The 16,752-nt window shown below is 42.7% G+C and overlaps 1 protein-coding gene across 9 annotated transcripts in view; it reads left to right on the top strand.

Moving 5' to 3' along the window:
• The window catches only part of MAD1L1 (mitotic arrest deficient 1 like 1), a 348,097-nt gene that overhangs the window by 149,978 nt on the left and 181,367 nt on the right, over positions 1-16,752 (top strand). Inside the window, exon 1 of one of the 9 annotated variants that reach the window (XM_064389859.1) lies at positions 13,145-13,167. The exons of the other annotated variants lie outside the window; for them this stretch is intronic. The gene's annotated coding sequence lies outside the window, so the exon portion shown is untranslated. Of the gene's footprint in view, positions 1-13,144; positions 13,168-16,752 lie in introns of those variants that run through there. 9 annotated transcript variants of the gene reach the window in all.

The following is a 16,752-nucleotide window of genomic DNA, read 5'->3' as shown; positions in this document are numbered from 1 at the left end:
AGATTAAACAGCTCTTTTCTGGGAGACTTCAGATGTTCTGAACTTGTTGAGATTTGTTGAGTTTTATAATCATTGAATTTGAATTCTGTGATTTGTAGTGCTTCATTTCAGAATAATTGCATAATCACTGAGTAATTTAAGATTTAAAGTATGTAGCTGTAAATGTTTTCGTGTCATCTCTTAATTCATGATGATGGTGACCTGTAAGAGCAAATTATATTTTTAATTATTATTTTCTGTTTAAAAACAGAAAAAAAATCTGTTTAAAAAAATCCTGCAAAGATTCCAAGGGTTTCCTGTGGGTCCTCCATGTAGGCTCAGCACAGTTGTGCCCCCACTGCATTTCTGTGGGGTCCAGCTACAGACTTTTGTTGAAATCCTGTTACCAAATAATTTTAACATATAAACAGAAAAAATGCTTTGAGAAAACAACATCAACACAAGCTTGTCCCCATGATCTTGTGGATCCCAACACTCTTGCTCTTTGCAGTTTGCAAGGATTATAAGATCCACTTTAATGCATTTAATACTTTGGTTATTGTGGCAGTTAGAACAACAGTGGCTGCTGTCTTGGTTTTCTTTTTGAAGCCCATTGATTCTTTATTTTGGCCTTAATTACAAGTAGTAGAAGAGGTGTTTCTTCAGGGAACTAATTAGTCTAAAAAGCCTGGTTCAGCTAGTGCCTGAGCAGTTTGTCGAATGGGGCCTAAATGCAAGTGTCAATTGCAGCTGTTTTGTTTCAGAACATCCATAATTGGTCACCGTCAGTACTTCTCCACGTTAGGAGTTGTGTTTGCTCCCATCTGTTGACCCAGCCTTGCACCATGGCCTGGGCTGTCCAGCACCTCCATTTCCTCAGCCTGGTTTGTGTTAAGGTCGTGAATTTGGGCATGGCACCATTGCCAGTCAAAACTTGAACAGAATTCAAAGGAAGATGCATGGGTTTCTTTCTTTATTTTTCTCTTTTTCACTTCAGTGTGACCAGCCTACTAATATTTGGATAAGGCTAGGAGCAGAGTAAGTGAAAAACCCAGCTGATAGCAGTTCTCACCATGCTGTGAATGAAAACTAAGCTGTTGATATAGATCTCCTCTGTCCAGGGGTGGTCCAGGTAAATTGTAAGGAACAATTCTGCTTTCTCAGAGGCTTTGCAATTTATCTATTTGCTTTAATCAGTGTTAATGTCAAATGTGCTTTGATGGTGCTAAAAGCTTTTCAGCAAAACAAACTCAAAGTCAAGTGTTGTGGAGAAAGCCATGATCTCCCTGTAATGCAAGTTGTAACATTTTTCTTTTGGATTTTATTTATGCTGTTTAATAAAACAGGCAGTGCTGCAGAGCACACGTGCCATGAATCCAGCTGTGGTGACAGTATCATGGCTATGAAATGCATGGCACATCGATTTGACATATTGATGTGATTTATGTTTTCAATTTGTTTAAACGGCTCTAATGGCTGCAGTTTTGACAGATGTACGCTCAGATTTCTAGTTCTGTTCAAGCCCACATTAAAAACACAACTGATTCCTGGCTTAAGACATTGATTTTTATCTGTTCTGTGTTCCTGTGCCTGTGTTCCACACATCAGACTCCCAAATGGGGTTTTTGTGGCATCGACTTCACTGCTTTTCAGAAAATTGTCAAGACAGTTCATTTTCATTGGAAAGCTGATTCTTAGAAGAGTTGCTAAACCTAAATATTTTTTATTTTTAAAGGAAATCAACAACAAGCTTGATATATTATATGTTATTAATGATGTATAAAAGCCCAGTGAGCTATTCAGAAACCATGAACATGAACAGAGTAATTACTTTGCAGAGGTTATTTTAAGTAGAATATCATGTGTAATGGGAGAGGGTTTGAGGCTTCTTTGTATAAAGGTTATCACTGTACATTATTTATATACAAAGAAATGATGAGCGTCTGTATCTGTATTAATTATTTAAGTATGTCTTGAGTCCACAAACTCTGAATTTTTTATAAAATCTAGGCTGTGCAGTGCAGTTGGGATCTGACCTGATGGCAGAGACCCTAAACCAGTGATCTTTGTGGCAGATGTTATTGCTAAACCAGTTGTTACCAACCCTACCTTTGGCACCTCTATTCTGAGTGCTCTCAATTTCTTTAACACATGGAGGCAGTTTTTCACTTTCTGGTTTATTCCCTTTTACAAGAGGTGATTTAATGAGTAAAAATGCAGCCTGAGGATAGGTCAGCCCCTGGTATCTCAAATACTCAGATAAAACGTGCTCCTTTGACCTCCAGGGGTCTAGCTCCACCTTAGCAAAATCAGGTGTTGGTTTCTGAAGCATTCTGTGACCTTTTGCATGAGGGAAGGTGACAGGGACAGCAGGAGTGACATCTGCAGTGACAGCCCCTGTTCCTCTGGGGGGGAACACACCAGCAGTGACTCATGTTCATTAGTTATTTGCCTTGCACACGTGTGGGTGTGAAGGGGCAGGAGCTCCCCACTTGTGAAATGAGACACCCCTTCTTCAAAGAGGCCTGGGCTGGGGGCACCTGGCCCCCAGTGCTGCTCCTGCTTGGAGGGGATGGATGCTGCCTTTGCTCTGAGGGGATTGCTCTGTACTGTGTGCCTGAAGATCATCTGAGTGTGCTTAATTGTCTCTCAGCTGCAGCATGGCAGCCTGCAGAGCTGCTGAAAAGAGAGGAGTTGTTGGCATTATGGATGGTATTTATTTAAAGCTGCTCATTGTGCTTGGCAGAGGCTGCCTGGATGGGGAGGGCTGTGATGAGTGCAAAACTACCTATGCAGATGGATTTAATTCCTGGGAATGTGTACAGCTGTGTAAAATACATGGTGAGTCTCAAAATCTTTCGACATACATGGTACCAAACACATCCAAGCTTGTTTGAAAGTGTCAGTTAATTATTTTCATGTCTTATTACTCCCAAAAGGCACAATGTAAATTCACATGTACACATATATAAGTGTTCCTAGGAAAGCATGTCTAAAGAGCTCCAGATGAGTGATTTTACACTCTCAAAACAATAATGTCCCAGGCTAATTCTACAGGCTTTTTATTGCTTTGCTGGTTAGGTCAATTTTTGAAGACAGCGAGACCATCACAGCTGTATAGAGAAATGACATTTATCTTCCCAGTGCAGTGTGACCTCCTCATTCATAAGTGGAGGCATTTCCTTTCAGGATAACGAGCACCTTTTTATTTAGGCCAGGCAGGATCCACAGTCCTTGTGCAATTCCTACAGCCCATCGACACTGTACACATTACTGCAATCCTTGTGGATATTATTTTCTGTTACATTCCACTTGCTCTTTGGATTATGCTTTTTTCCTTGCCAGCAAAGGGGACTGAGAAAAGGAAAGGTCACACTCAAGTCCTCATGAATATCTGGAGGCTGCTGCATGGCACAAATACAGCCACTCCTAGAGCAAATGTACAGTTATGTAGCCTTCCTCTGTGGCCTCTTGCACTGGGAGTGAGTCACTATTTTGGCATGTATCAGCCTGGGACAAAGGAGCTGGCATTGCCCTGCATCAGGCACTTTTAGGCACAGGTAAATCTGTGGAGCTGTTTATCTGCTAGGTTAAGAAGAAAGACAATTGAAGCATGAAAAGAAGCTAAAAAATCCAAGCGCTGACAATTCTTACTCATAAGTATTTATATGAGGTCTCTGTCATGCTCCATGGTGCTTTTCCACCAGGAGCCTCTGGAGCAGAGCTCCCAGCCCTGAGCATCCCACTGTGCCATGCAGGAGTGGTTCTACACAGCCTGCACCTGTGTGGCAGGAGCTAATAACAGATTATCCTGGCATATGTCCTGACTTCTTCCCTTCCCCTGCCAAGTGGAGATCTCTCATGTTTCTACAGCACAGTTTTGCTCCACAGGCATTTAGGAGTGAGGAAAACTCAAAGGATTCTAATGGGACTATCAGGTACTTTCACCTTTTGCCTTGTCAGGCTGCATTTGGTGGAGCAAGAAGCAATTGTGAGTTGCTGGATTGCTTTCCTGAAATGAATTGCTGTTTGGTTCACTCAGAGAAGATAAACACCCACATCTCAGAAATATCATCCTGTCTGGCATCTTTGGCAGTCTCAGCAGAAGGGCCAAGGGAAACAAATGGACCACGTGTAAGATAAAATTGCAGTGCTCCCTCTGGAGTTAATTCTTCAGCCCAAAACTCAGCTGCACTGACGGGCCAACATATGGAAATATTCCCTTCTGTTCCTGCTGCTCAGTTCTGGGATAAACAAAGGGCTCAGCCCTGGCTTGATTAACCCTTCACTTTGCTTTCTCCTGCATGATATTACAGTGAGAATTAAACTGATGGTTGGCAAATACAGAATATGTACCATGCTTGTGCAGTGCAGGGATGTTCTTTACTTGCTCTGATCCTGTCTCTGCAGGGGTTTTTCTTGTACCCCTTCATACGCTTTCCTAAATTTTCTTTTTTTTTTTCCAAAGTAGGGCAAGATATTTACTGCTGAAGTTTAAAAATTTGGATTTCAGGTCATGTTGATAGCTTTCTCCTCTTTCCTACAGGAGGAAGTAATGAATTTTGAGAAAGCTGTAAATCTGTGCAGAGCTACCATGGGTTCAGCCTCCATCTCCACGGAGGAGAAGGCTCTGAGGAGGTCCTGGGCTGCTCACTGGCAAGATCTGCCATGGAGTTACAAGGAAATACTTTTCAGGAGTAGAGAAGATCTGTAAAGCTGGTCAAACTCCTTGGGAGGGGAAACCAGAAGGTTTTCTGCTCCTTGGATTCTGTGAGAGCCTCCTTCAGTCTTGAAAGAAGGAGCACAAGATTAAGAAGAGTAATTAAAAAGATGCCAGAGAGCTGGAGATGGGGTGTTGTGTGCAGTCAGACTGGCTGTGGGAGAGAGGAGGAGAGTGAGCAGACAGTTGGAACAAGAGCTGTGAAATAAGCTCCAGCTATTTTGAGAAGTGATTATTCAATATTTAAAAAGTAGTTTATTAGAGATTTCCCTGTGAATTCTTTTCAGAAACTGGATCCTCTCTGGGTGTGACTCAGATTCCTCCAGCTCTGCTGTTCATTGACATGAGTTTTTTCATTTTTGTTATGAAGTGAGTGGCTGCTTAACTTAAATAGTTTTGAGGTCACTCCTGTTTTGGATGGCTCTTGGCACAAGGGGGCTGCAGAAACACTTCCAGTGCTTTTCTTTAATGGCTGCACTACATATGTTCAATCTGATATGTAGGAAAGTCTAGAAATTAGCCCAAGGTTGCCCACAGAAGCTTGACTTGGCAGTTACTGATAACATAAAAGCCTTCTTCAAATTGTGGGTGTTGAGGGGACTTCCAAGGCATCCCTAGCTCCAGGTCTGTGTGCCTGTTCCCGTCCCTGATCCTTCACTCCTCTGGAAAACCAGAGGCAAAAATGTATTTGCACGTTTCATACCTTTGAATGTCTTCATGTCTCCTTATCCCTCCTTCCCACACCCCATCTTTTTCTGTTTCTTTATGTTTTTACCACATTTCTTCTACCTTGTCAGCCACCTCCTTCCCAACAGACCATTAAGCAATAACAAGAGAAAACAAAACAAAAAATCCTTGCTGTTTCCATCAAGTGCTTGCCTTGCATTTGCTGCCTATTTATAGCTGATTCATTTAAACCACAGTGGCAGTCAATCAGAAATGTGGTGAATCCTTCTTTCAAGAGCATGCCAAGAAAGGATCTTTTTAGTTTTCTTGCTTTATTTATGATTTTTGCTGGAGCCTCTACAGTGTGCCTAAATTCCATTGGGATTTATTTATTTTGAATAAATTCTCAGATAAAAGTAGAAGGGTTTTGTTCCTCTTCTTAGAAGTTACAGGAGCATGACCATGGTGTGCAGGGATGTTTGTTTTTATTTTAGGGTATTTTACACCTTTTTTTTTCTTCCAGTTGGAATCTTGGAAGATTTTTTCACTTTTTCAGTGTAAGGAATGTCTTTGGATAGAGAGACTGTTAACCTCTGGGGTTTTTTTCCTTCCAGTCTTTTTCTCTTAAACTTCCAGCAAATGGAAAGGCTACACTTCTCCTTCAAGGGGAGGAGATCTTTGGTGTGGGACATTTCTCTGTATTGGGAAAAGATACTTGGCAATTTTCTTTTAATATTGGAAATCACTCATAGAGATGAAGGTTGTTTTTGCTTTCCCAAAACAGATTTAGAAAGAAAATTCTGTTTGAAACTGGTCTCTGCATTTGCCAGAGCCTCTGCAAAATGTGTTAGCATCAGTAACTGTGCTACTTTGGGGTTTTCTCCCTTTACTGCCTTTGGATTTTATGTCATGATACGTTAGCAGAACAAGCAGGATGAGGCAGAGTCATCTGGAAGGCTGACTCAGAGAACAGGTATAAAATTCCAAAAGAAATTCCTGCTTGGCCTCAAACATGAATTTTCTGTGTCAAAGAGTCTCTGCTAAGTTTGCCTTGGTGCAAGTGGTACAGGAAAATGAAGGTACAGTCTAAAGAAGGACAATCATTCTGTTTGTTTTTCCATCTCACTGCCCATGATAGGACTTGATTCTGTGCTCTGGACCCTCCTAGGTCAGTTATGTTTAGAGCAGCCACACAGATCAGCTGTGCTAAGCACACTGACATTTGGAAATCCCTGTCTGGAAGGGGAATTGAGCAATAAGCTTCTGCTAATTATAATAGCTATGTTTAAAATGGGATGTTTGCTTTATTCAGCAAAATCCAACTATGCACCCAGACTAGAGGCTGGAAATGCTCTGGCAGCAGAGGAGACAGGTCCTCAACACACACACTGCCAGGGTGGAAGCAAGGGCGAGGCAAGCACTGCTTTGTCAGAGCAAACATTGCACAATCTTGTCCTGGGGGTGGATGTTGTTACCTAGCAACTTCCAAGAGCGTTTGAAATTTGTTGGAGCCCCTCCGAGGCTTAGGCACTCTCCCCACTGTTCTGCTGGGTGCCAAAACCACTCTGGCTGTAATTTCCCAAGCCAAGGATGGTGCTGGCTGAAACCCCTCCTTGACCTTTATTTGAGCTGGGACAACCTGTGCAGTAGGGCTGAGAACTAGAACAGAAACTAAACTTGATTTGAGTTAACAAAAAAAAGTTTGATTTAAACACAGATCTTCACTTCCCAGTGTTGTTTCCTGGCTGGCTCACAACACAAGGCTGCACAAGGAAGTGTGCCCACATGCCTGAGGGCTCCTGTTGGGAGTGTGTTTGTGGGCATAACAGATATCATAACAGATATCATAGGGACAGAGCTGACAGCACCATTACAGATGTCTTTTCTGAACTATCACCAGCCTTGGGCAGCTCAAAGGAAGGCACTGACCCTCTCATGGATGTAAGGCCAGTGAGAGCTGTTCAGTAATCTTGTTTTAGCAGTTAAAAGGTTCTCAAAAGTGACTGTGATATTAGGGGGCCTGAATAAGAACACTATATAAATTTATTATAGTCTTTGTTTCATCCAGCTATGACCACAGATCTTCTTTTTGGTCTCTCATCCATACTCCACACCCCTTCCTCACTTTCACTTGGGCAGAGGCTTTCCGTCCATACTGCTTTTGTCTGAATTTTTATTCAGATTCTAGCTGTATTGTAAGCCTTGTTTTACCTCTGCCAAGTCCTAGTGTTCTCTCCAAAGACACTGGCCATCCACTCCTCTCTTCAGAAGCACTGACACCCTAAGGCTATGGGCTGTAGAGCCCTCTCCTTTCTTGGCAAACAGGAATATTTTCCAGGTATTCAGCTGTCAGCTCAGTGGAAAGAAAATGTTGCTTTATGGTTGGTAGACTTGACAATAACTCTTTATCCCTTTAAATTAAAAGTGACACACTCACATAAATCATTATAACAGTGCTGTGTGCAAACACAGTGCCTGGGTCCACAGGAGTTATGAGATGACAGTGAATTGGGGTGAATACCCTTATTCTTGACTTTGAGAAGTGCAGTGACAATGAATCACTCCTAGTGATGAGATGCAGCAGTGCTGACTCATTGGGCTGAAATTAGAAGGGCTTTTTTAGGTAGAGCTGTAATTCCACCATTTTTTCTGATGAATGGATAAGAGTGAACATTTTTGATGGCTAATTTACAGATTTCATGAATTAGATGCAGTTTCTTTCCCTCCAGCTATCAAACCTAGTTGGACGTAGCTTGATGGGGAGAACTTAGATCCAGGGAGGTTGTCCTGGCAAAAATGCACAGGAAGGAGTTGACAGTTTAATAGATGCTAGGTGTCACACTGCCACCACTTCTAGTTTTTGAGATTTCCTTTTCCTGGATTTGGTGAGTACTGATGTTTGCTTTCATCAAGAGAAGGCTTTGGAGCCTGAATTCATTCTGCTGATAACCTAAAGGATAAAAAAAAAAAGAAAGAGTAAATAAATGAGCTGGGCTTAAAATTTCACCAGCAATTAAACAAATGCACAAGCATTTGTTCCTCCCTATTTCAACCAGCTTCTTTATCACACGTAATGGCAAGGGATTCTGTTCCCATTAGCTGCTCTGTCTTCTGTCTCTCACTTTGCTTCCCAGTTCCAGGAGTGTTAATACAACCTGAGGAGGACGTGGTGCTCTCCAGATCCCAGGATTGCTTACAGTACCTGTTTTCAGATCACCTGAACAGTGATGATTCCCAGATGTGCTTAATCTGTTTCAGGGTTGGGTGCTGGTATCCCTTTGTTTCACCTTTAGAGATTTGACCACAGCACAGTGAAATTAATTATCCTTAGTGTCCTCCAGATACTTTGTATTTCTTTACCCATTTGCTATTTCCCTATCCAGTGGGCTGGTATTCTTTGAATGGTTTTGAGTTGCAAGAATGTATTAATGTGTTTTACTCCTGACAAGAGATTTGCAGCTGACCCTCAATTTTATCTTTCTGCCATTTGGTTGAAACTTTTGGTGGGGAGCAGCAAAAGAGAAGGGACTTCCTGCTAATTCTTCACACTCATCTGCTCCTCTGAGACCTCAATGAGAATTTTTGTGGCAGAGGCTTCTCTGATGGGTGCTGCAGTGATGGGGAATGACCATCAGCAGAGTCCATCAGCATCCCACAGTCACTTGTGTGTGGAGATGCTGTGCTGGCTGCATCATGCTGGAAGCAATTGGCTTGGCAGAGTTTCATCAGTCAGGCTGCCCTTTGCTGTTGAGGAAGCAGCTGCAAACTCACATTTTTTGTTTGGCACTGTATTCTCTCCCCAGGGGACTGCAGCACCATTTGATTAGGAAGGGGGGAAGGAGACCAATTACAAAAGTAGATTGTTCCCAGCAGAGCTGTGCTAATCTTTTGGTCTCTGTGCTCCTTCTTAGCAAGGTGCAGAATAAAAACATCAAGGGAAAACAGCAGGAGAGAGGAGTCTCTGGGGTGTTGCCTCACAGCCTCACCTCACCCTCAGCTGCAGTAAAACAACAAATGAACGTTCTTGTTTTGAGATATTTTTGCAAAACTAAGGTGGTTTTGTTACTGAGCCCACTATTTTCTCGCCTCATTTTTAACTGTTTCAGCCTAGCACGGGGCTGTCCAATCTCTAGGGACTCATCCTTTCCTGGATAGAAGGTTCTGCATTTTTCCATCTCCCAGTTTGCTTCTCTTCCTTCTCCGGCAGCATCTGCCTGAGAGATTATGTGAACAGTGTTGATGGAGTAGATTTAGAGAAGTTCAGGGTCTTTCTCCAAGTTTAACATTTTATTGCAGCTCTGAAGGTCACCTTTGCTTTGAGGATCAGGGAGAAGAGGTTGCTGCCACCTCTGAACGTGTTGGTGCTGGACTTCACTTACTCTGGTGCTTAATCCTTTTAGTGCTGGGGCCCATCAGGTGTGGTTTGTGTCAACAGTGGCACCTTGTGCTCAGAGATTATCCCTTTTCAAAGGTTTTGGAAGGGTTTTACAGAGTCAGTATTATCTTTAGGTTAGACAGGGAGAGAAAAGAAAGACTTTCAGAGTTTAGTGCTTTGCCCCAGGTCTCAGTTGTTAGGCAGAGTAGGAACAAAAGCCAGGTTTCTGCTGCAGGACTGTGTGGCTTACTTTAAGCTAGATCAAGTATTTGCCAGGAATAAGGATGTGGGCAATTTTGGCTTGGAATCCTGTCTTCATCTCATATCAGTTGTTCCATACTTTGTTAACACCCTTTTCTCATAGTCTAACCAGGCAGACTTTGGGGTTATTTCATTATATTAAGCTTACTGTCAAGAATTCTTGACATTACAAGTGACTTCGTCTCTTAAAGAGAAGGAGAGAGATTGGTCTGCCCTTGAGACTCAAGAGCTAGAGAAAGGTGTGGCTATTATCCCCTTGTCCAGTAAATCTTGATAGAGTGTTGATAGGAGCCCATATCTTTGCTAGGGGAGACGTTTTCCCTTCGTCTTCAGTAATTATAGCGATGACTTTGGTGATTTTTCAATTTGCAGTTTCATTTTTTTTTGTTTAGTGCCCAAGAGCTCTGCTTTATTCTACCCTGATTTTGGTAACCAGCTGCTTTTTGTGTCTCACTGGGGGGCGGCATTTCCCTGCACAAATCCAGTACAAAACTGGTTTCCAGAGAAGGAGCAGCTCTTGTTTTTTGGTGGAAAACACTCTCACTGCTCTGGACAAAGCAGTGGCCATCAGCCCCTGGGCGTTGTGGTTTGCGGTGATGCCCAGGAGCATGAGTCCCTGGAGATGTGGGACATCTGGCCTACAGGCATTCTCATTTCCTGTGCTTCCTGTCCTTGCTTGGGGTAAAATTAAGGACTAAATTACATGGAAAACTGCATAAGCCGTGGCCTGAGACACATGTTTTTCATTGAGCTGCAAGCCTATCCTCATAAATTATGTCACTAAGTAATGGTCTCTGCTTTGCCTATTGCAGCTTTTCTGCAAGTCAGAACAAGTGTGGTTTCACTGAATTTAAATTTCTGAAACACATTCAGAAGTTGTTGGGGAATTTTCCTCTTCACTTTCACATCAGACTGAGCCCCCTGCCACCTCCAATCCAGCTCCTGTGAGATAACGTGGTGTTCTGGATGCTTTTGAGACAGCAGCAGAGTTTATTTGTAGCTGTTCTTTCCCACTTTATAAAGGATGTGCATTTGATTTTATAACCAGGAGAACTTTCTTCAGAACAGCAAAAAGGAGCCTGTAAAGCAGCAAGGAAATTATTTAGCAATGGCTGGTACTAAACTGACTTCTTCATTGTGATCTCAGCTGATGCAGTTTTGTGAAAGATTGGCAATTTCAACTACAAAGCATCAAAATACATTAAATTAGAAATAACCAGTTAGTTCAGAGTAATTCTGTAGGGCAGTTCAGGGGTGCAGAAACAATCCTGCTCTGCTGCCCTTGGGCAATAATGGTGTGCAGCGGGTTGAAGGCCACAAGTGTTGGCTGGTGTGGGATAAATGGGTATCTGACTTTAAATAAACAGGGAAATGCCTGCATGAACTGTTGAAAGCTGAATCCCACGGGTGAGATTCCAGATTGAACACTAATGAAAATTTAATTTCGGTTCTCACAGTATTTTAATATGCAGGATCACAATATGCAAATAAAGTGAAGTCTGACTGCAAGTGGCTGATGAGTTACTTCTGCTCAGTCTCTGCCACCCCCAGAAGTAATCTGTCTGTGGCTTTTGTGAAATCAAAGTTTTCCTTCTGTTTTCCCCACAAGCCAGAGCCTCATTCTTTGCTGAGAGGTAATTAGTGACTGCAAAGTTCTCTTCAAATTGTTCTCATCCTATTCCTGTGTTGTTCCATGTAACTCATCAGCATGGTGCTTATGTTCCTGCATTGGATTGAATTCTCATTGTCGCAGTGCTTTCCTTATCAGAACTGTCCTGGGAGTGCTGCCATGTTTTCAAGCTTCCTTCTGTATTTCAGCCACAGCTTCAGTGCACTTTATTTGCTTTGTGTCTCCTGAATCTGATAGAAAAAGGTGATATTATGCCTTTTTTTTTTTTCTCTTCTTCCCTCTTCCCCAGCCATGGCACCAGATAAGCTGTTCTGGCTTGGGCACTGTAGAGGTCACACCACACTTTAGCCACACACTCAAACCATCCAGCTTGAGCCAAGAAGCTTCATCTTGTGTCTTCTATTGTGAGTGATCAGAGAAATACGTAACTGTGAAATTACCCAGGGAATGGGGAGCAGCCAGCACAAGGAAACTGAAGTGATCTGGCATGTTGGAACATACAAGATTCCCTATTTCTGTGATCAGCAGCCGATATATCCTTGTAAATTTAAATTGTGTGTTAGCTTTCTCAAAGAGGAGAAGCAAGAATTTATCTTAGAAGTTAATTAATTTGAAATAGCTGGTAATTAACATTATACCTAAATTTGCCAATTATCACACTTGACTTGGATTTGCATACAACTGTTGCATATAAAATATTTCTAAGGGTATCTTGGGCTTCAGTGAGCTGTAAAAATGCCATTTTTTGCTGCTGTGTTCCAGCTCTTCCAGGGAAAGCCTCTTCCTCCTCCCCTTCCCTGCAGAGGTGTTGCCCCTTCCAACAAGTGGCCTTCCTTCTGGGGACTGTCATGGGGATTTCTAGCTGTGAAAGCACAACCCCAGAATAGGCAACTGTGTATGTTCTCAGGTATTTCCCCTGATGAGAAAGAATAAAAATTGCTCTTTCTAATTTGAGGTAGCAAATGTGCTGCTTGTTTCTCTCCCTTGTAGAGTACCAACGTTGTATTAATGTGGCTGTTATGATAATCATGTTTCTTGATGAAAGCATAAGACTAAAATGATATTTCCAAATGAAAGTTGTTTTGATTTATTCCCTGTATGCAGCACGCCTAATTTTGCTTCCGAAACTCTTTGAAGCAAGCTTTTATTTTATGGTGCTGGCTGTTGCCACTGCTGTGCTGTACCTGTGAGCTATTTAATGTGCCACGTCGAGGAGTAAATTAATGCAGGTCCACAAAGAGAACACTTCGATTTGCTAATTGCTTGTAGAGCAGAGGGTATTGTTCTATGTAGAGAAAGACTGTTCATTAGAGACTGAGTAGTTAATTTTTCCCTACAAATGGGGCTCACTTTTGAGCTGCCTGCCCATCATTCAGGGCAGCCAGCTCACCATCAGCCTCCAGAGGGGAGTGGGGGGCTCTGGATGCAGTCAGTTTAACAGCTGCATTGTCACCACCAGATTGCTTCAGTTTCATTCATTAAACCCTCCCTGACCAGCCTCCTCCAGTGCTGTCAGTGAAGGCTGACTTCTGGAAGGTACAGAAGAGAAATTATTGATGCAGGGAAGCAAGTTAAACAATTCAGAAATGTCTCCTTGGAGCTGAGTTGGTTCCTCTCCTTGGAAACCTGCTCCTCTTTCAGCCCAAGCTGCAGATTCCCAGTGAGGCTGGAGCACAGGTTCTTCTCTTCCTGCCAGTCTCTTTTGAGGATGACAATCCACTGACAGTAGATTAGACTATGTTGTCATGTAAGATGAATATTTTGAATTGACAAACCTTTTTTTGAAAGCTTAAAGTAATTGACTGAGTACTCGAGAGGATTTTTTTTCCCTGCTTTGCAACTTGATTTTCCCTTACCTGGTTGTGCTGCCTTCAGTGGGTGAATTGCACTGTATTTTTATGTCTGATTCATAATATTTGTTTACATATCAGGTTTCTTAATGCTTGAGCTTGGTGATCTATGGGAATTTAATGTGTGTCTTAAGTAAAGAGAATTTCCTTGGAGCTTTAAGTTAACTTTTATGCGTAGACTGAAAATTCAACACGGAAGTTTATCCTATGGAGAGATTGCTGAAGTACCAAGGTGGATATGATCAATCGAAAAACCCTAACACAGAGCTGAGCTCATCAGAGAATCATGGGATGGTTTGGGTTGGAAGGGACCTTAAAAATCATCTTTCTGTGGGCAGGGATACTCTTAGATGAGGTTGCTCAGACATCCATTCAACCTGGCCTGGGACACTTCCAGGGCTGGGGCAGCCACAGCTTCTCTGGGCACCCTGTGCCAGGGCCTGCCCACCCTCACAGGGAAGATTGTTCACTAATGTCTAATCTAAGCCTACTCTTTTCCAGCTTGAAGCCATTCCCCTTGTCCTGTCACTAGCAGGATGGCGTTTCCCAGAGCAGAGCTCTGAGATGGGACTGGCAAAGTGCTCCAGCATCTGCTGGCCCCGCTGTGCCTTCCCACCACCCTGAGGGGCCCGTGTCCAACCCTCACGCTGTCCTTGCTGGATGTGGCCAGAGATGCTGCACCCAGAAACCAGCAGTTCATTCCTGAGAAGATACATTCCAAGGAACAGCATAACTTTGTTTTTTTCAGGTCTTTTCTGCCAAATGCCTGGGGAGTGGGAGCAGGGGCTGGGCAGGCTGCCAGGCAGCTCTCCAGGGCCCTCTGCAGCTGCTGGCAGCTCCTCCCCAGCACTCTGATTAAGTGAGATGTGGGGCTAAGTTCACAGCCTAATTTCTCCTTCGTAATTAAAAATGCGTGCATCTGTCATGCTGCTGGTGATTAGTTTGTATTTTCTTGTGGCCTGGAAGGAATATGGCAGTGAATCACTTGGCCAGCAGCTGTCCTCCAACAGCTGAGGGAGGTTCAATATTTGATTTAAGCTAATAAAAAGTCTGGGACAGGGCTGATGTTTACAAACTGGACGTGATAAAGCATCCAGATCGGCTGCACCACAGCCTGGCAAGTGCAGACACTGGGCACCCTGCTGAAAATTTAGAGTTTGTCTGGAGCTTCCCCAGCTCTCCGAGTAGGGGGCAGGGACAGGGAGTGGGGGGTCCCTGCTCTGGACTGTGAGTGCATCCAACAGCAGCAGTGAGCTGGGGAAACCTCCTTGTTTCCAGCTTTGTCATTGTAACAGCTCTCAGGGCATTAAATATGTCCCTTTTGCTCTTCTGTGAGAGTTGCAGTCAAACCATAATGTTTAAAAATCTTTTAATCTTCATAAATCATTTCTTCCAGCAGTCTGGTAAGTTTAGTAGATGCTCTCTGAATTCCCACTAGTTACTGACTCTTTCCCTTTGAGATGAGCTGCCTAGAAATGAATGCAATGAAGAAAACCTACTTTGTGATTTAGTTCTTATCTGATTGCTTCTCCAAATGATATTGATCTGCTGTTGTTTTGCTGCTGGCTTGGACTTGCTGTCCAGGGTTCTGTGTCTCTGTTGGCATAGCACCTTGAAGTGGTTATTTTCCCCAAGCCATATTATATCTAAGATAAATTATGGCATATTTCCCACTTGTATTTTCAATTTTCCCCATCCCTTTATATTATTTCTCTCTTGCCTAAAAGGTTTTTCCAGCCTTATCCCGAAGTAAAATGTGTTGGAGTCTTTGCTATCCTTTTCTTCTGACTTTTATGGAGGTATTATACTTTAAAATGCTCTTATACCCAACTAGTGAAACAGGCTCCTAGGGTACTGTTGCCTTGGTGTTATAAATAAAAATATTTACACTGTGGTGTGACCAAAGCTGGGCACAGTGTGATGGGTTGATCCAGGTGACCACCAAAACCACAGGGCATTGAGCTTTGAGGGGATTCCTACTCTTCCAGAGTGGGTTACTCTGTGATTCCATAGGAGTCTGTGTGAACAGGAGCCTGAACAGAGACTTGACCCTCAAATTCAGGACTGGCAGCTGCTGTAAGAAAATACATGATTTTTAATGTAATTTTAAATTAAGTAATTCTTATATCTGGTTTAGAATAGGCTAGTGGTTCCCATCTAAAGGTCATCTTCATACAGAGAAAGCGAATAAATATACAGAACAGTTGGGGTGGTTTGTAATCAAAAATATTCAGTCAGTCTGGGGATGTTTTGCAGAGTTTATGCCAGCGCCTCTCCTAAATAACCCCTCTAAGGTCATGTTTTCTAATTCTTCCCCAAGCAACTCCTGGCTCCAGCCTGCTGCTGTCATTGTACCTCCTTCAGCAGCAGTAGGGAAAAGTCTTTCCCAGGTGTCTGCAAATTTACAGCTCCCTGATGTTTCCACATCAGGCTTGGTGATCATTTCATTTGCTCTCTTCCCTCGCCTGTCCAGGCACTCCAGTTTGGGTTGGGGCTGGCATCTCCTGCAGTGTTTAATGAGTGTGTTTCCTTCTCCTGTGCCAGGTCCCAGGCTTGTGTTAAAACCCTTTTCATCCTATTTCAGTGTCTCTCCCTTAAATAATGTCACATCATCCCGGGCCCTGCACAGCAAGAAGCTGAAACTTTTTCAGTTTCCGCTGAGCTCTGGGGCCAGGGAAATTTGGAACTGTTTGCTTGTTTGTTGGCAAAATGGAACTTCTGCTGTGCTGAGCCCTTAGACTGTATTTTTTTATTTAATTATTTGCTTGCATTTCAGTGCAGTTAGCTTCCAGAGCTGAATGTTTTGCTTTTCATTGTAATAAACTGCTTGCTCTTTGTCTTTGGTTTGGATGTGGCACTCAAAAGACTCATTTCATATGTGGTGAGAAGTTGAGAGACTCCAGAGGGTTTTAATGAATATTTGCTTGAAATTACATGAATCAGTTTGTAGGAAAGTTGTTTTTATTTCTTTTATTTGTTTACATTGTTTAAATTATCTTATCTGTCATCAGTGGCTATTTTTTGGGCTTTCTGCTAAGCAGAGAAAGGCTGATTGCAGCCTAGCAGAGTGTTAGAAAATCAAGGATGTGGGAAGTAATAGCATTTGTGTGTTGTGTGGCTTCTCTTAACTGTCTCCTAAATACCCATTTGGTTTAAAATCCTTTTTCATAAACAAAACTCTGTAAAAGATCCTTTTCTGAGTCAAGTTCCTGTTTCCCCTTAGATTATGCCAGGATAACCAAAGGTATTTCTACTCTGGTTTGAGATTCTT

The sequence above is a fragment of the Passer domesticus genome, chromosome 15 (genome assembly GCF_036417665.1).
Source record: "Passer domesticus isolate bPasDom1 chromosome 15, bPasDom1.hap1, whole genome shotgun sequence".
Classification (NCBI taxonomy): Eukaryota; Metazoa; Chordata; class Aves; order Passeriformes; family Passeridae; genus Passer; species Passer domesticus.
Note: the sequence above shows the minus strand (reverse complement) of the source record. Positions and strands in the feature narration are given on the sequence as shown.